Genomic DNA, 20593 nt, shown 5'->3' with positions numbered 1-20593 from the left:
TAAGTGCTGCAGAAGATCCAAGGCCTGAACTATGGTGATTGATTTTTCCCTTACTCTAAAACCCTTGCATATTAACCAGTTCAGAAATACCAGAGAGAGTCAATTTCCTACTTATGTATTGTAACAAAATTGTAAGTCTATATTTTTAAATACTCCAGCTTTTTTTATACGCTGACATGGTCTGAGAGGTGCTGTGAACTGTTTGCGTGAGTGACTGGCTCTTCATCACATGCCTGAGTGCCCTGATTAGACCTGCACAGAAGAAGGAGCCTAAAAAAAGCATTAAAATGGTGTTGCTGAGTGAGCCAGCAGGCAATTCAAATTACTACAGACACAGGATCCAGCAGACTTGATCTGCAAAAGGAACTAACATTCCAAACATTGCAACCATGCATCTGTCTCAATGGAATTTTTAAGGGGGAGGTGAGCCAGGCCTAAGTTGGACTAGTGGTATGAGTGAGATATGAGAGACTGAATGAATTAATTTAAATTCTGTAGCTGCAATTTTCAACACAGTTGGTGCAGAGCAGCAATTATAATAATATATAAGCACAAATGTGCCTGCAATGTTCAAATCAAGCAATTAGGCTTCTAAATGAGTTCAGGTATGGATGGAGGCAGTTAATGGTGCTTGCAGTTTTAAGCCCACATTAAACAGTTGTCACAATTTTTCACCAGCTGTATTGGAGGCCATGTTGTGATCAAACAAACAAACAGGGCTCGTAACCAAACCTCCGTAGTTTGTATGTGGGGTTTTTTATCCCTTCAGTCTTTAGTTAAATTGACCATCTACATTCAAAAGCCGAGCACATTTCACCTTTTTGTGAAAAAGCAAGCATGTCCCCTAAGCAGTTCTCCAGATTTGTTTTAGTTATTGAGATTAATAACAGACCATCTCTAGTCCTGATGGGCACCATGACAATAAGGTTTTTGTGGGGAAAATATTCAAGTAACCTGGAATTAGCTTTACATTTTACCAATTAATAATTTTAAAGCATGTTCTATAGCTCATGCAAATAATAATGGTTGTTTTATCCTTATTAGGAAATACCATGCCCAGAGTCATGGAGAGAGAGAAAGAGAGGCTGCATAGTGCTAACTAATTAGACCACTGTTGTCTGATTAAATGCATTCCCAGTTGTAGCAGTGTATCAGGGTAGTTGGTTCATTGGAAAATGAGTTTCCAAAGCTTTAGTCACACATTCAGATTCCACCACTTCCACAGAAGCAAATCTTCCTTCTGAACACCTTGATAGTTGGTGACAGAGTTAAACACTCTCTGAAATACAAATTAAATGCAGAAAACATGACAGGATTTTTTCTCACCCACAGACCCAGAATTATCTCCCAACTACAGATTCTTTAATATTCTTATTGAATAAGAATTGGCAACATGGAATTGGTACACTGAGTTTACACATTCCTCCATACTCCATGGGTCAGATTCCTAACTGGTGTAAATCAGCATAGCTAAACTAAAGTCAATGGGAGCTAAATGAATTTTCTAGCTGAGAATGTCCCCATTTTTCCAGTTTCAGATAGTCTTGCTCTTACCCACTCTCCTACCTTCCCACCATCAGAAAAAACAACACTAAAAATAGGAAGCGTTTCACTCCTGTATGTGTTTTAACCTGTTCTAAATTTGTCATTTGTTGTTGTATTCAAGTTAAAAATTCACAGAAATTTGATTGCCTGAGGTAGCAAATGATCAGTTATGCTGCTAAACAATACATATTCACTGTGTCCTATTTGTCATGTATTCATTGGTAAAGGAACAGTGCACACAGAAATCAACATCATGCATAAAATAACATACAATGATTATCTTTTCACTGTAATACTCTCTTGCATACCAAAGTGATGCTGACTGATTAAAAATTGACTCGGTTGCTACTGCTGTCACTTTCAAAAAAGCACTCTGCCAATTCTGATTATTGATCCTACATCATGTGCCAGGTTAGCTTTCAAGGCTGTTCGAGGTGTCTCTTCTTGTTTTCTGCTTCACTTGGCTGGCAGGCACCCATGGAAGTAACTATGTGTCTGATAGTATTAAGATCTAAAACTGCACTGCTTACTCTGGTGCTTGGGATTGCAAATCGTATCAGTGGTGCACAGGACTGGAAGCTTAATCTCTCAAAATTTAATTTTACAAGCAAATGCGGCATCTCAGTTTATTCAGTCTTCACTTTCAGACAGTGCTTCAGGAGTTATAATAGTTCTTAAACTCTGCCAGCTTGTGGAAACTTCTCCAGAGAGAATTCCTGTGGAATCCACAGGATGGTATCCATTCAATCCCTCACTGCCAATATTCTCAGTTCCATACCTTCCCTGTGCCAATTACTTAATATTTGGTGATGTAAAAATAGGATTATGAGATACAATTAAATGAAACTTGGATACTGTAAGGCATGTAGTTCATTGGTTACTAGCCTCCCTTATTATTTGTATTATCTGAGTTGTGTTTCCTCTTCCTGAGTAGAAGACTTCATGTTCACTTGGTCTTATTCTCCTTTGAGTTACACTGGTATAAACCAAGAGTAACTTCTCTAAGTCACTGGTACTACCTCAGTGTAAGTAAGATCAGGCACATTTTTTGACCCAGAGGCTCAGTTGGTGTAAAGTAGCGTCGCTCCATTGACTTCAATGAAGATACACCAGCAGACCTTGAATATTTCAGGCAACGATACGGGAAAAGTCCAATGTTATGAAGAGTCTTGGTAAATTAGACTGTAAATTCTTCAGAGAAGGGGCTGTCTTTTACACTGTGAGATTGATTCACCACTGTATTGTTCTAGTTTTATGCCACTGTAACTGACATACACAGAAATCACAAAACTAGACTCACACAGTGGTGGTGAATCAGGCACTACGTCTGTACAGCACCTATCAGTTGGGCCTCTGATCCTGATCAGGACTTCCAAGAGCTGCAGTAATACAAATTAATACATTATTAATTATTATTATTATTATATTTTTCCTTTGGGGCATGAGGTTCTGAAAGCTAGGCAAACACTTCTAGTATACTGTAGAGCTGAATGGGAGTAATCTTCTAATAGTTTTATTCTCTGCTGTTCTTTCGTAGAAAAAGTCTTTAAAGCAGGAATATATATTTGGCTTTTCAGATCCCCAGGCCTGATGGCAGGTGGCCTAGGATGTAAGTTTAGTCTGCTGTCATAATGGGTTTAATTTGGTTGCAATACTTTCCTCCTGGTGTTTACCACGTGCTGCAACAAATGAATGAGTCCTGCATGAATAAGATATGCTCAAAGCTCAGTACCTAATGCTCAATCAGGCCTCTCAAATGCAATGATGGAACTGCCTTATATGAGTATTGATTTTACGAATGGCAGTTTTACACTTACAGATCATATCCAGACAGTCCTCTTCATGTACCTAGGAAAGAGCTTCTTTGGGTACAGCTAAGAATGGTACACAGCCAGGCAATAGTATAACCCGTTTACCAGATGGAAGGGGATGATTTTAGCATTTCAAGAACTATGGTCCAGTGTCCCTGTGTATACAAAAATATATTCTATAGATTGTATTGTATAACTATGTAGAAAATTTGAATTGCAAAGTGAAGGACTTTCTTTCACATACTAGACACAGATGGCCTGCCGTGATCTGAAAACTATCTATTTTAGGTGATTGATGGCCTGTAAATTCTTTAGTTAGATATTTAATTAATGTAAAACCAATTATTATTTAGGCATGTTGGACCAGATTTTTAAAGGTACTGAGGCACCTGAAAGATGCGTATAAGTGCCTAGTGTGATTTTCAAAAGCATCTCAGTGTCTAACTCCCATTTTAATGCATCCATAGACATTGAAATACCTTTTAATATCTGGCCCTTTGTTCCTACATCTTAATCTGAGAAATTTTAGCTCTCCTTTATTTCCAATTGCAGTGGTTCTGTGCTGCTTCAGTACAGATGAGAACAGAAAGGTTTTCATATATTCAGCTTTCCCAGTCCTGATTATACAGTCTGACATACCAATTATGGTGACCGGTGTCAGCAATGGTTCAGTGGAGTTTGGGAGGATCTCTTCATTAAGATTGTCTGATCATTTATCATATTTATTGTTTTTTTTCTTCATGCTGTTGTCCCAGAAGTACCAGTATGTGTCTGCTGAGTGCTGCTTTGAAATGAGAGGATCTTTCTCAGCTGCAATACAATAGAAACTATCTTCCTTTCAGAAGGAAGGCAAGAACCTCAGCTGATGCAGAAAAACAATAGCTATGCTGATTTATATCAGCTGAGAATCTGGCCCCTAGAGCTTTGTTCAAAGCACTAAAGAGAAGACAAGAAGGAGCGGAAAAGGAACATATCAATTATTGTTCCACATTTAGTCAGAGACTCAAAATGATGTTCATTCTATTGTGGAGATTCCTAGTCAGAATGATTTAGTGTTACAACTACTAGGTGTAACCATCAAGATAAAAATATATTTTAGGATCAGGAAATGAAGAACCTTTCTTTGATGGCTTATTTGGCTGAAATTGTAACAAAAAAGTAGAATGTTTGGAAAGAGGCCAGGCAACCATTGACTTTACATGGAGTGAAGTAGGATTTAAAATGTTAAGACTTTATTTTTTTGAATGCCGGAAACTGAAGAAATTAGAATATTTTTTTTTTCTCAGAGTGAATTTGGTGCTAGTAAAAGCCATTGGATCAAAAGCACTAAAGACTGAAGTACTGTTTCTAGCCACAGAACAGACATATTACATAGACTAGCAATGTATTCTTCCTCATGCAACTGGAAGCCAGTGTACCTCAGCCTTTACAACCCTGACATATAATGACCACCTATAAGGTAAATAAAAGAGGATAGTTTAGCTTTCACAGTCATTCAGTCCTGGGCCTCTGTGCAAGTCTGTGAACAAAGACACTAATTAGTGCCCCTGAACAGCCATCTGATTTAACAACTTTCTGTCACGGCTGACCTAGGCTGGATTTGAATTAGTAGGATAAAGGGGGAGTCTACAACCTATTATTAATTCCCTGAGCCATATAGGAAGGGTTTAATGTCTGCTTGTAGTTCCTAAGTCAGTGAAGGGAGAAACCTTATGCAGTTTGAGGATCAGCCTTGTCATTGTGTGGCCATCGCCATAACCACATGTGAAAGTCTTTGCCATCTACAGTAAGAAGTAAAATTAGCTGAATTTTGCCCCCAATGCTACATTTGTTGTTACTAGTATCTTCATATTTATATATAGATGGAGAATTTTCCTGTTACACTATACTGTGCATGGAGAGGAACATTATGTAAATAATATAAAACCTTGACTTGTAAAGTGTCTTCTATACAAGGATCTCAAAGCACTTCACAAATATTTTATATATTGTTAACCCACAGAAAAGGATAGCTACTACATTCATACAGTTTGAGAAGTTGGGAAGTACAACTGGTTCCTACAGTTTTTTTCAGATTCTAAAAAGGAGATAAGTACAAAGAAAGATTAAATGACTTCCTCAGGACATAGAGGAAGTTCTTGGCTGGGCTGACAAAATATTGACTTCCATTCTTATGATCTAAACCACAAGGACATCCTTCTTTGATGATCTGGTCCCTTTATGCCACCATGGCAACAAAACGGGGCAGGAAAGATAGTGAATCTCCACATCTCATGTTGAACTGGCATAGCTGGTGCAAAACTGAGAAATCTGACTCTTAAGTTGCTCACTCTGCAATCCTCAGCTTCTGCCTTCCAGCTATTCTCCATTGACTAAATAGCTCCTGGGGGGCAAAAAAAGCCAGTGTGCTTAGTAGCACTGAGCCTGCTCTGAAGTATACTGAGGCCATGGCCAGCATAGAACCATCGGTAGAATAAGGCAGCAGCAAACAGCTCCTTTCTGAAACCTCCCCTCCCACCAGTCACAACGGGTGGATAGTGCAGCAGAGAATCTAGCCCTTTGACACCTATGTTTGTACACCATTATGTACACTCTTGGCATTCAATAAATAATAACTTTTGATTCTATCATTATACCAGTCCAGGTGAGTGATATGTGAGAACTGTTCTCTACTTGTGTGACATTTCAATAGGGGGCAGTTTTTCCTGAATAATGATATTTTCTACAGTTGTGGGCTTCAATCAGACACAATGAAAATCAGTGTTCATGTGTCCCTTTATGTATGTACATCCTAAGGTGTAAAATGCACTCTTAACATTTTGAATAGTTCATCATCAGCTTCTGCCACCTGCTCAAATCTGACTCATTATTACTTGATGGCTCTTTGATATCCTGTGTGCAATGACCTGATGTTGAAAAGATCTCAAGATGATTTAAACCCTGGGCACAGATAAACTGGAAAGCTGCTGCAAGAAGCTATTTAGAGCTCCCTGATCTTAGGTCTGGTTCTACCCCATCCCTGATGTAGCTTACAGCAGCCTCAGGGTTGCTATGGCACCAGGAGAGTTGATACACAAATCAAGAATCATCAAAGCACAGCAGCACTCCAACCACACCCCCGTCCATCTGGCCATCTGCCAAAATATCCCTTGTGCTGGAGGATATGAAGGTGATGTAGAAACCAGCCATAGTGCGCCTGGGCTGCTTAGGGGTCCCCCGCTGCTGGGAGAATCCCGAGGTGACTGGTTGTGCCAGCTTTCCACTGGAGTAGCACAACAGGGCCAGAGCAAGGCTGAAGATCTGGCCCTAAGTCTCCACAGTGCAAGAACAAGCATCACAACTGTCACTAATTGCCATGTTTATTGATAGACTCAGCCAGAGGACAAACAATGAACAAGCCTAAAGTGTGAGTGATCCTCTTACCCCTAACAGCAACCTGTTGCATACTGGTGGTGCAGCATAAAGAAATGTGAAGCACTGCCCATGTGATGCCTGTTCTGCAGAAAAAAGAGGGTTTCAGCCTCCAGGGTTGACAGTCTACAAGTTAAATTCACTTTTAGGGTTAAAAAATTCATCCCCCCGATTTCACAGATGGCATTATCTTGGGTGACCATATTTAACCCAGGCTTTCACTGCACTGTAATTCAAGCATCACTGTAAAAAATTACATGGTAGGTTTTTAAGCCTGGTTTATTTTTAGATTAAAACTTAATCAAGAAACTGGAAGAAAGAGGCAAAAGCCACCAAGGGAAATATACAAACATATTTTTAAGGCATGACTGAATCTGCTGAACCTCTTAATAAGATTTACACAGATCAATAAGTGGATAGAAATATTCTCTGGCCTTGCCTGGAACAAATATTCAGGAGTGGAAAAGTGGGACAAGGACAGCTGCAGGCTTTTCTTTCCTTTAGATTGCCGCTGTAGAATTAGAAGAAATTTACATTCTAAAAAGCCATGTGTATGCTTTCATTTGAGGAAAATTGGGCACACATCAGTATCTTAAAACCCTTGACAGGATAATAAACATGTGAAGCTCTATCTCTTATGGAGCATTTGCTCTTTCAAAAGGGATTTTCTAATGTATATGGTGTTTACGCACACTTCTGGAGCGATGTGTGCCTGAAGAATCAAGCCTATTGGTGTGCTGCCATGATGTCCACTCAAGAAAGGAGCTGAAAAAAAAACAAAACAGGTTGGAATTGCACATGAGAAACGTTGAAAAATGTGTTTTGTTTCATACAAACTGTTGAGATGACCACAGATAAGAACCAGGAGGTTTGCGCTGGAGAGCGAGCCTGCTACACTCACTCTCAAAAGGTCAAAGCACACTAGAGAACTTTTAGTGTGTATCAGTAGGTTAGTGCACAGCATGTTGGAGTGCTGTAGATTTACACCCCAGCTAGCCATGCAGTAAGTGCTGGTGAAGACCTGCCCCATCTGTACAATCATAGCTAGTACCCTTTGGGTGGGAGACTCAGTTTGACCCTGTCAGTGGGTGCCTCTCCCTTCTGTTTGATGGTGTTTCTACCATATACTGTTCTCCATTCCTAAATATGGGTGGCTCTAAAAATCTCCTATCTGCTTGTGTTTCCTATGGGTAGGGCAGGCAGATAGCTATATTAAAACAAGTGAAGAAAGACACTGAAGTCAAGTTGTTTTACTGCAGATGGTATTTTTAGATACATTTTATGTAATGCAACATCCTTTTTAATATATGGACTTGACACTTCAACAGAATAATGTGTTACACTAAGGGCTTGTCTCCACTTACTGGGGGATAGACATGCAGCAATCGATCCAGCGGGGTCAATTTAGTGGGTGAAGACCCGCTCAATTGTTCGCTGATCATTCTCCGTCAACTCCGGTATTCCACCAGAACAAGAAGCATAAGGTAAGTTGACAGGAGAGTTTCTCCCGTCAACCCAGCCCGGTGTAGACACAGCAAAAGGTTGATCTAAACTGTGTCGACTCCAGCTACGTTATTCACGTAGCTGGAGTTGCGTAACTTAGGTCGACTGAGCCCCATAGTATAGACCTGCCCTTAGTTACACTGGTACTTCACATACAAACGATAAAAGGATGCATGATGATCTCACTTGCACCAGTGAGAATCAGGAGTCACTCCACTGGATGTCAAAGGAGTTATGCAGATGTAAAACTGGTGTGAGATCATCAGAATCAGGCATCCTCCATTTGATTCCTCTCTATATAATCTGCCGGTAGAAGAAGTCTAACATATTATCAGCATGAAGTGTTAAACTCATGAAATTAAGCCAAAAAGTGTCTAACATATTTGCTTTTATAACTAAATCTGTTCTGGGATTATTAAAATAATTGTAATCAGTTTTTTTAAGGAGATTAACATGATCCAAATTAGGAGCAATATTTTTGGATCGGTAGCAATGCAGTTTGATCAACAGGTAAACACACATACTAGGAAAACTCCTTCCACAGTACTCACATCTTTACCCCAACTTGTCTCTCCTAATTATGATTGTGTTTTAGTGTGTGCTGATTCTGACTCTGCATGTGCAAGCCATGTTATAATCTTTTGCTTTTAAGGGTGACTTTTAGCTTGTCTCATACTGTTTAAGGTGGAGATGTTATTAGTTATTTCTGAAAGCAAACATATTTTTCAATTTTATTTTATTATAAAGGTATCTGAAATAGAATGAGAGGATAATTAAGATGGATATTCAGCTAAGAAGCCGTCATTTTAATAGTCTGGTGTAAAGCAAGACTGAGAAAATTCAGCTCCATCTGAATGCATGCGATAGCCCACACCTATGCTATTTAAAGTTTTGTTTTTTCACTTTTACATTCCGGGAGTGGATTTTAAAAGAATGATCTTGAATCTATCAGGCACACTCCACTAAAGCAACTCTGTTCCCCACAACCACTATGAATCATAGGTAGTCTCTCTTTTTGCAAGGGAATTCACTACTTGTCTATGTATGCTTCTTAACCTCCTTCCCACTGCCTAAGTGAGTAATAGAAATAATTGCCCTGTTATTTATAAAGCTCCATCAGTTTACCCAGCTCAGTGGAAAGCCTAGAAGTGGAGATTCTAGGAAAAACTTTTTTTCTCTAATACTAGCTTTCACATAGAGTGATTGACAAAATTAGCATAAATCTCCTTCCAGCAGTTACTTCAGTTAATCAAGCTAATAACAATACTCATGAAATATAGCTATCATTTTCTCTGTCAAATACAGTATACCCTGAACAGTAAAGGAAGTCAAAGAAGGAGAACACAGTAACAAGTGGGTGCAAAAGTATGTACCCTCTACTAATAATAGCAAGGATCTGATATATTGAACAAAGGGTGGAAGACCCATTTACTGAGATTTAAAATTAGATTAAACAGAACACTAGAGTATATACCATGGGGAATAATCCAGCACTGCTTTCTGTGAACTCACATTTTACCAAACACTCTTGTGATGCTAGGGTAAGGTTTTGGGTCAAGTTACCAGAGGCAGGAAAGCAATAAGAAAAAGATGCTGGAAAGGTCTGATAATTTCATTAAGTATTCAAGTTTAAAGATAGGAATGTTATTAATTATAATTATTTTATTTTATTTTATTATTGCACAATTCAGAAATAAAAGTTAATTAATGGTAGCTTAGGTACATGTGATCATGACTTGATCACATCTATAATGTGCAAGCAGAATAAAGTCCAGACCAGTAATATATAAACTTGGTATTTAATGGGGCCAATTTCACAAAGCTAAAAACAATTATGAGCTAAATCAGCTGAACAGAAGAATGCAATCAGAAAAATTTGAATGATAATTTGAAATCATTTAAGAACACTTTACTAGATGCCCCCAAAAGCTCCAATCGCACAATCCAGGAAGAAGACTGTACTGGTTAAAAAAAATGACCTGACTTAGAGGAGAAGTGAAGATATCCATTAAAAAGTACATATATAACAAATGGAAGAAAGGACAAGTTGATAGTAATGAATATAAATCAGAAGTTAGGAATTGTAGAAAATTGATAAGGGAAACTAAGAGACATAACGAGAAATCTATGGCCAGAAGAGTTAAGGACAATAAGAAGGAGTGTTTTAAAATATATTAGACACAAAAATAATCCTATTGGTCCATTACTAGATGGAGATGGTAGAATTATTAATAATGCAGAAAAAGCAGAAGTGTTCAATAAGTATTTTGTTCTGTATCTGAGGAAAAACAGATGACATAGTGTCATCATACGGTGATGACACTCTTTCCATTCCACTAGTACCTCTGGAGGATGTTAAACTGAAGCTACTAAAGTGGACATTTTAAAATCAGCAGGTCCAGATAACTTGCATTAGAGAGCTGGCTGAGGAGCTTGCTGTAGTGTTAATGCTGATTTTTCAATAAGTCTTGGAGCACTAGGGAAGTTCCAGCAGACGGGAAGAAAGCTAATGTTGGGCCTATTTTTAAAAGGGAAAATGGGATGATCCAGGTAGTTATAAGCCTCTCAGCCTGACATTGAGCCTGGGCCAGATAATGAGGTGGCTGATACAGGACTCAATTAAAAAAGAATTAAAGGAAGGTAATATAATTCATACAAATCAACACACTTATTTATGGTAAATAGATTCTGTCAACCTAATTTGATATCTTTTTTTAAAATAAGAGTACAAGTTTGGATGACAAAGGTAATGGTGTTGATGTAATATACTTAGCCTTCTGTAAGGGTTTTGACTTAGTACTGTATGATGACATTTGATTAAAAAACTAAAATGTTATAAACTTAACATGACATACATTAATAGATTAAAAACTGGCTAAATGATAGACCTCAAAATGTAATTGTAAACAGGGAATCATTGTTGAGTGGGTGTGCTCCTAGAGGGGTCCTGAAGGGACTGGTACTCGGCCCTACACTATTTAATATTTTTGTCAATGACCTGGAAGAAAACCTTGAACCATCACTGATAAAGTTTGAAAATGATACAAAAATTGAGGAATGATAAGTAATGAAGAGGACAGGTCACTGATTCAGGGTGATCTGGATCACTTTGTAAACTGGGCAAAAGGAAACAATACACACTTAAATATGGCTAAATGGAAATGTATATATCAAGGAACAAAAAATGTAGGCCATACTTACAGGATGCAGGGGGAAGCAGAGACTATGAAAAAGATTTGAGGGTCCTGGTGGATAATCATTCAACATGAGATGCTGTGGCCAAACAAACTTATGTGATCCTGGGATGCATAAACAAGGGAATCTCAAGTAGGAGGAGAGAGGTTATTTTACCTCTATATATGGCACTGGTGTGATCACTGTTGGACTACTGTGTCCAGTTCTGGTGCCCACAATTCAAATGGAAGGTTGGTAAATTGGAGAGGATTCAGAGAACGGGCACAAGAATGATTAAATGATTTAATGATTATAAAACATGCCTTATAGTGATAGACTCAAAGAGCTCAATCTATTGAGCTAAACAAAGAGAACGTTAAAGGTGACTATAGTCTATAAGTATCTACACAGGGAACAAATATTTAATAATGAGCTCTTCAATCTAGCAGACAAAAGTGTAATACAATCCATTAGCTGGAAGTTGAAGCTCGACAAATTCAGACTGGAAATAAGGCATACATTTTAAACAGTGAAGTTAATTAACCATTCGAACAATTTGCCAAGGGTCATGGTGGATTCTCCATCACTGACAAGTTTTAAATCAAGATCAGATGTTTTGTTTTCAAAAGATACACCCTAGGAATTATTTTGTGGAAGTTCTGTGTAATACAGGAGGTCAGACTAGATGATCATATTCTCTTCTGGCCTTTGAATCTATGAATCTATAATACCATTTGTCTTATTTGAAACTAAAAATAATACATTTGTAAATGTAGAACTGTCACCTTGTGTAATATGTCTCCTGAGTGTGCATCTTATATTTTCTTTATCAGATATATTGTCCTATCTGTTAAATGAAAAATTTCACTGAGTATTTGTATGGCTGATCTGTAATGAGCTTATAGCATATTGTGTGTGGAGGACATTACTTTTAGTAGCTCTGTTCTTCTAAGAGATGTTCCTAAATTGAAAAGCCAGATAAAATAAATTCTATTTAAACAAAAAAATATTGTGCACATTTCTTTCCACTTTGTTGCCTGTGTTTAGTAGCTAAATCACTGTCACAATGCGAAAGTGCTGGGCCCACACCAGAATACCTGATTCTACAGACTACCATAACAGTAGGAAAATATTTTGATTTTGTGATTGGGGGTCTACCTTTGTAATAGGGAGAGCCAGAAAATCAAATATGAACACATGTGAACTATGTGTAAGTTTGGATTTGGATCTGAATTCAGATCTGAATTTTGTGGCTTGGGTCCTTCTCTATTTGTGGTTATAAAACTATTTGAAAAGAAGAACAAATAAGCATGTTAAAAGAGATGTTTCGGGTCAGTGCACAAAGCTGTCATTCTGAGTTGGCTCCAACATATTAGTAAAAGTTGTATTTATAGTCCAGCATGAATCAATCAAGAGTTTTAGTACAAGGTACTTTACAGTGAGTGACGGAATGATGGATGTCATCATGTTTCTCTTTGGCTTTGTGTCTAAGTACAGAATGTGCTCATTATGAACTGAAGAAAATGACAACTTACAAAGGAAGAATTGGATTCAGGACCCACTCAGAATAAATATTTAATAACAACCTGTACGAATTTGTTCCATAAATATTTTTTCTTCAGAAACCCATATAACGCATTATTGTTATAGACAGTCTTATCTTAGCTACTGTGACAAAGTTCCTCCTCTACCTTGGTGGGTCTTGCACTTATTGGCGGATTTGCTCGACTTGCAGCTTCACGGCAGCCCTCAGTTTGGCCGTTTTCGTGAACCCACAGTCCAGGTCAACTCCTCCTGTGTCTGACCAGGAGTTGGGAGGTTTGGGGGGAACCCAACCCCGCCCTCTACTCTGGGTTCGAGCCCAGGACCCTGTGGAATGCAGCTGTCTAGAGTGCCTCCTGGAACAGCTCTGCGGCTGCTACAATTCCCTGGGCTACTTCCCCATGGCCTCCTCCCAACACCTTCTTTATCCTCACCATAGGACCTTCCTCCTGGTGTCTGATAATGCTTGTACTCCTCAGTCCTCCAACAGTCCGTGTTCTCACTCTCAGCTCCCAGCGCCTCCTGCTCTCAGCTCCTCACACACACCACAAACTGAAGTGAGCTCCTTTTTAAACCTACGTGCCCTGATTAGCCTGCCTTAATTGATTCTAGCAGCTTCTTGATTGGCTGCAGGTGTTCTAATCAGCCTGTCTGTCTTAATTGTCTCCAGAAGGTTCCTGATTGTTCTGGAACCTTCCCTGTTACCTTACTCAGGAAAAAGGGACCTACTTAACCTGGGGCTAATATATCTTCCTTCTATTACTCTCCTGTAGCCATCTGGCCTGACCCTGTCACACTACATATTTTAAAAGAAAAGAATTACCATGAGAAACATCTACTGTAACCTTTATAGAGGAAGTCTAAAGAAATAATCATGCTCTCAGTTAACAATGGTGTAAATCAGGACTAACTTCACAGAGGTAGGCCAGTGTGAAGTTGGTTGAAGTGAGACAAGATTCTAATCTGCCATCTCTACTAGTCTCAAATTAAATCAACTTTTATTTAGGTTTTTGATACTGCAGCATTCTTTTTCTTCTTGCCCTCATCTTGACTAATTTGTGTCCCAGTACTCCTCCTGCCTTCATTACCATCTGTGAACAATCTGTATTCCAGGCCTCACCATTAATTTGTGTCATATCTTGAAAACTGTGCAATCCCACACCAGTTGCAAAAATTTCATTTGTGTTCAGGAGAAGTTTTCAAGCTGTTTATGTGTGTGGTGTGTTTGTGACTAACTAAACTACTCATCCCCTCCTTCATATGGCTTTATGAAATTTACACAGACATGTGCATATAGAGTATATCTTTGGTTCTGAAGATAGAGAATAAACACAAGCTTTTCCATCTGCTGATGGGACTAACCAAACTGTTACTTAAAATTTATGCTAACAGAGCTGTATTCTGCTCACAGATACACATTGAAAACGTATGACTCCTTAAGCAAGTGCACAAGACCTCAGGTACAGCAGGGGTGAAATATTTCAAATTGTTCCAAGCAGTGGAGAATACATACAAAGCTGAAACCCCCATCCACCGCAGAACAGAGCTCTGCAGTGACTCGCTGCACTGGAATGTGGAATAGGGTATTAATAATATGGTGGGACAGACATGGTCAAACCCCACATTAGGGAGATTCAGAGGGCCTTAATCACCACTCTTCTCCCAAGCCTGGAGTAGAGGCTGCGACCTTGTGCAGATTTCTGAGTTAATTGGAGTTAAGGATTCTGTCCCACAGCCCTTGACTGTGCTCCACTACTTGGCCTTAAGCACATAGCTCAAAATAAAAACAAACGAGCTAACAAAACCAGCTCATAGACTGACTTCTCCTCCTTTTCTTGCTCTGTACAGCCCTACTGATTGGGAGGTTCTCAGAAGAGTGGGGGAAATGCCACTCTGTAGAACTGTCAGCAAGAGTCAATGAAACACTTTCAATGGAAAATGAAAACTGTCCTTTGACAATCTCTTTGGATCTAAGAACATAGAATTTGCCACGCCAGCTCAAACCATTTCTCCATCAAATATGGTATCCTGGCTCTGTCAGTACTTCAGAGGAAAGTGAAAACTACTGCAATCCTCCTCGTCCATTGGGAAATAAAGCAGGAGAAAAAAATGCTTCCTGGTTCATGCATGGTAAGCATATGCCCTGAAAAATTAGATTTTATTATGGTTTCACAGGAGGCTTGACTCAGTGGTGGAATTTTAGATTCCTTGTATGTTGTGGCATATCTAGTAATTTATGTGGCCAGACACACATCTAACTAATCCAAAATAAAATGTACACTGCCCTCCTTCCCTCCTCTCCTGATTATGCCTGGAGAGACGAAGAAACTATCCCTCAGATTTAAGAAATTTGTAGCACCAAAGGAAAAGGGGGGTTACTGCTATCTGCTGCTCACATCCAGAAATGCCACACTCCCCTTCCACCACGGCAATTAACTTAATTTGACAAACCACACCAAGAACCAGGCACAGTCTCACATTCTATTCATTCTGTACAGTGAATACTCTTAAAAACCATCAACATGACAGAAGAACTGTGTCTAATTAACACTCCCCTAATATCTCAGCAAATAACAAACCTGCTGTTGAGAAAAATACTTTCACACTTCCTTATCAAATTAGGGCAAAAGCGCTCCTAATGAGCTAAAATCAATTAAGGCGACATTAAAATGAATTGATTTTTGCTGTCAGCAAAAGATATTTGCCTTGTAGTTTGCAATGTGAAAAGGAGATGCTAAAGCTTTTTAGTGCAGTTAATGAGGGGCTGGTGCTTGAAGGTGTTACCAGTGAGAAAATTACATCTGACTGAGATTTATGCTGGTATAGCAGCAGCTCACATGCAATGCTGGACACATCAAAGGGGTATTGTTTGGAATTTTTGAATTTTAATGTCGCTCTTATTCAAAACAAAGTAAATAACAGAGGCCCATATGTTTCCCTGCTGCATGAATGCAGGTGGAGAGGAACAATGCAGTGTGAAAACCTGCAGCTCCAGTGGAGATATAGAGTCCAGGCATCCTCCTTTTGGTCCACAAGGCCAGCAGCTGGACCAAGTGCGTAGATGGAGGGACCTGAAAAGATAGTGGAGTCCAGGGGATCCTGGACCCACTGAAGTCAGTGAAAGTTTTGACATCAGCTTCAGTGGGGCCAGGATTCCCACCTCAGAGATCTATGTCTTCCACCTACCAATGTTCAGCTGCTGTATTCCAACTGCACTTTCCCAAGTCTTCCTGAATGTTTTATGTATCCCACAATCCCAAATTCCAACTGACACCTCTGAACTTGTTAAGATTTGAAGAGACGAAGTGGGTGAGGTAATCTCTTTTATTGGACCAACTTCTGTTGGTGCGTGAGACAAGATTTGAAGGCCATAGTCAGCCAGCAGATTTTAAAATCTGAATGAGGCTTGGGATCCATTTCAAATTTGGGTGAAGTTCATGCTGTTTTTTGTCTTTGCCCAAACCAGTCTGTATGCCATTGCCAGGCTCTTCATTGCTCAGGGAGGTTGAGTTATACACTCAGAGGGATATATATTCAGTCCACATGTGGTATTATTGGAAATACTGGGTATAGAGCAAGAGCATTGTACAGCCCACAATTTAAACCAGAAAATCTTGTGATCCATTTTGCAATCAAACATTGCTAACGCTATATTCAGCTATCTGGAATGTTATGAACATCTCAGGCTGCATTACATTTCTTCTGTGCTTAGTCAGAATCGATATAAACTAGACTAGACTATGAAGAGGGATGACAACTCTCTGAATAATGGTGGAGTTTGAGCCAAATTGGAGAAGAGACACTTTATTGCACCATTGTCCACACTGGGTGAGCAAAATGCTGACATTAGCAATGTACCTGATTCTCCTCTCACTTAGACTGATATAAATCAGGAGTAAGTCAATGAAGTTACATGGTTTCAGAGCCAATGTCAGAGAAGGATAAAGTTCAATTTGTGTAAAAGATGCGAAGATGAGAACTGACAAGGACTAGGGTCCTTTCTCATTTAGAAATTCAAAGTACAGGGGGGGTTATTTACCATTTGGCCAGGTGTTTGTATGTTCTCAAAACTGTAGGCGTGGCATCTGTTTCTATCTGTTTGGATTTTCACAGCTAGGTATAATGGATTATTAATAATGATAAACAAACATATATTTGATCAGAGTTTAAAAAATACTGATATTCAATATTTAAGGCATTTTTACTCAATTAGCTATGTCCCACAAAAAAGAAGAAGATTGAAAATGATCATTAACTACAAGACAAAAACAAATTGTGAAAATCAATCTTACTCAAGTTTTTTGATTTAAAACATTTAATCAAATTAGAGGACAACATCACTAAAAACACAAAACAGAACTAAATGGTAATTGGTTTTAATCATATTCATTGTTTATGGCTACCTTAAATCATCATGCTGTAATGCTAGCATATACCAAACCTGTTCTTGACCTTGGAGTTAATTGCTCAGAAGCTTTATTTATTGCTAATGTGCTGATATATTTGTGTGTGTGTGTGTGTGTGTGTGTGTATTATATATACACTCAAACACACACACACACACACATATATACTCACACACACACACACATATATGTATATATATAAAAATAAGAGGGAAATAGATGTAACATGGACGGAAATAACAACATAGAATCCGATTACATTTAAAGCCCTTAGTGATGATGAGGGAATCTAAAGAATCATGATAAGAGACTTCCATGGTTATTTCATGAAGAAAGTATTTTTATGGTTAAAATAAATCAGCTCTTCAATAATGCAATACCCTTTTAATCTATTTATGCCATGCTACTCAGTATAAACTACTGAAATTGTGTAAAAGCCATTTAGCCTTCTCTTGACAGATTAATGAAATGGGACTCTTAGACCAAGTTACCCAGCTTATGCATTAAGGCCAAATCCTCAGCCCCAGACATAGATGAGCAATTGAACTGGGCAGATGTGGAAGGTGGCAGAATTTTCCACCCCAAGCTGTATAGCAACCCCAGATCCACACCAAGGAAGCTACTTGAGCCGTGGTCCCAATGCACCTTTTCAGCCCAGTTTCTGTCCCCTCTTTTCTTAGTGGAATAGCCCAATTCCCTAAGAGGGGCCTGTGGGACCTGTGGTAGCATGGTATGCCCACTTACACTCACTTTGCACAGGTGTAAATGACTACACTAAATGTAACACAGTGCAGAATCAGTTCCAGTGTGCCTGCAAGGCATGCTGGGGTTCAGACTTTAAATTGCTTCACTGTCCAGCCAAGGAGCCAATTTATCTTTGCTATTAGATAAGGAAAGCTATTTCCTACAGCGTAGTTCTCCATGGAAGTTAAATACTTCTCCAGAATCTCTTGATCTTTATGATTTGCAGCAGGAACTGGCTTTGCACTTTGAAACAGCAGCTCTACATTAGAGGGGTTGCATTCCCTGGAGAGGGAGTCATGGTATATGGGTTCTAAAACTGGCTCTGTCACTGTCTTAGACTATGTCTATATTTTTGTCGGTATAACTTATGTCTCTCAAGGGTATGAAAAAACACACCCCGAGTGACATAAGTTACACCGACAGAAGGGCCGATGGATTCAGCGCTATGTCAGCAGGAGATGCTCTCCTGCTGACCTAGCTATGGCCGCTCATTGGGGGTGTTTTAATTATGCTGGCAGGAGAGCTCTCTCCCATCATCTTAAAGCAGCTACACAGGAGATCGTACAGCGGTGCAGCTGCATCAGTACAGCTGTGCCACTGTAAGGTCTCATGTGTGGACATGGCCTTACTGTAAGACTAAGGCAAATCACGTAAACTCACTCTACATTACAGGGGTTGCATTGTTTGGGTAGGAAGTCAAGGTACCCGGGTTCTAAAACTGGCTCTGTCACTGACTTACTGTAAGACTGGGGAAAATCATATAAACCCACTGTGCCTCAATTTCCCCAAGCTGTAAAATGGGGATAATTCCTATTTCACAAGACTACTGGTGTTGTTATTGCTTGTAAAGCATTGTCTGATCTCTGATAAAAGGCTCTGTAGAAGAGTACAGGCTCTTCTGAGCATGTCCTAGGAGAATGGGCCCATAGAATGTCTAATATAGTGTTCCATGTCCACCAATAGAAGGAAGAGTTTGTTCACCTTGAACACTTCTTCGAATATGTGGAGAAATGCTAACAGCCATGAGCACTATTTCTTTTTTAAAAGAAGATTCCCCTTTAAAATAAAAATGAACCATTATGTAGCTTTGGATAATGTATCCAATAGAAGATAGGGCTTTTTCCCTCTGAAATAACAAAACAGAAATATTTGGCTACTGCAGTAATGAGTTGAGTAAATGCTTTTAACAACATGTTTGTTTTCAAATACCTTAAGCATTTCAGATCCCAGAACATATCTTTGTAAGCTAAAGATGTTTTTATGTACAACTTGTTATTTACTTCAATTATCAAATATTTCTTGCACATCTCTTTATATCCATGTGTTTGTTGCTGGGTTTCTGACATATTTAATGTTATTAGACTGTACAAGAAAATTGTGTGCTTTGATTTATTTAGAAAAACTGAACATTGTTTACGTGTATATCTTCACTGCAAGACAGCTACAGAAACAGTGAAAACAAAGCAAGCTTGAACAGCAGAAGACATATCTGTATATATATTTTTACAAAAGCACAGAGATTCAGCAACTTTTGTAGAATCTATATCTAAAAAATAAATACCAGCTAGGTAGTGTTTTATTCATTTTGCTGCTTCATGTTCCTGATACTTTATATCCATGCAGAACGAATTTGATATACTGCTGGATATGTCAGGTGCAACCTAATACATTCGGTTGATTCAAATGGAATGAAGATAGACCATTGGGCTGACTGTCCTTTCACTTTGGGCCTGATTCAAAACCGATTGAAGTCAATTGAAAGGTTCCTATTGATTCAGTGGGCTTTGTAACAGCAGAGGCGGATTAAGGTTTTCCGGGGCCCTGAGCCAGAGCAAGTGGGGACCCCCTCCCCACTCCTTCGACCTGAGGTTCCGCCCCCGTTATGCCCCTTCCGCCTGTGGCCCTGCCCACAGCCCCACCCCTTTCTGCCCTTTCCTGCAACCCTGCCCCTGTTCCACCCAGGTTCCCCCCGATTCCACCTGCCCCACAACCCATTTGCTCCTTTCTGCCCCTCCCAACCCACCCTCACAGCCCCAAGACCAGAGAAGCTCTGTCTCCATGCTGTGGCCCTGGGGCTGTAGCAGAGAGTGGGAGCTCCTACAGTTCCAGGGCTGCAGCGGGGGTCCGGGTGCTGGGGCTTCCTCGCCCCGCCCACCTGGTGCTTCTGCCAGAGAGCGGGGTTGGGCACGGGGGCTTCCCCTGCTCCCCGTGGCTTTTGCAGGGAGGGGGTCGGGACACTGGAGGCTTTCTCTGCTGGGAATGGGGTCGAGGGGCTTCCATCGTCCTGTGGCTTCTGTGGGGGATGGGGTTGGGGGTTCTTCTGGGGAAACTTCACTTGTCCCACGGCTTCTGTAGGGGATAGGGTCAGGTGGGGGCACTGTGGGGGATATCCCCTGTCCTGCAGCTTCTGCCAGGGACCAGTGGGGTGCTGGGGGGGGGGCTTCCCTCGCCCCACTC

The 20593-nt window shown here is 39.8% G+C and overlaps 1 long non-coding RNA gene across 1 annotated transcript in view; it reads left to right on the top strand.

Annotated features, from left to right (window-relative positions):
* The window catches only part of LOC122462455, a 43026-nt gene extending 23376 nt beyond the window's left edge, over positions 1–19650 (top strand). The window contains exon 3 of the long non-coding RNA XR_006284991.1: positions 14835–19650. This is a non-coding gene — a long non-coding RNA (uncharacterized LOC122462455). The remainder of the gene's footprint in view (positions 1–14834) is intronic.
* The last annotated feature ends 943 nt before the right edge of the window (positions 19651–20593 follow it).

Source organism: Chelonia mydas, chromosome 11 (genome assembly GCF_015237465.2).
Source record: "Chelonia mydas isolate rCheMyd1 chromosome 11, rCheMyd1.pri.v2, whole genome shotgun sequence".
Classification (NCBI taxonomy): Eukaryota; Metazoa; Chordata; order Testudines; family Cheloniidae; genus Chelonia; species Chelonia mydas.
Note: the sequence above shows the minus strand (reverse complement) of the source record. Positions and strands in the feature narration are given on the sequence as shown.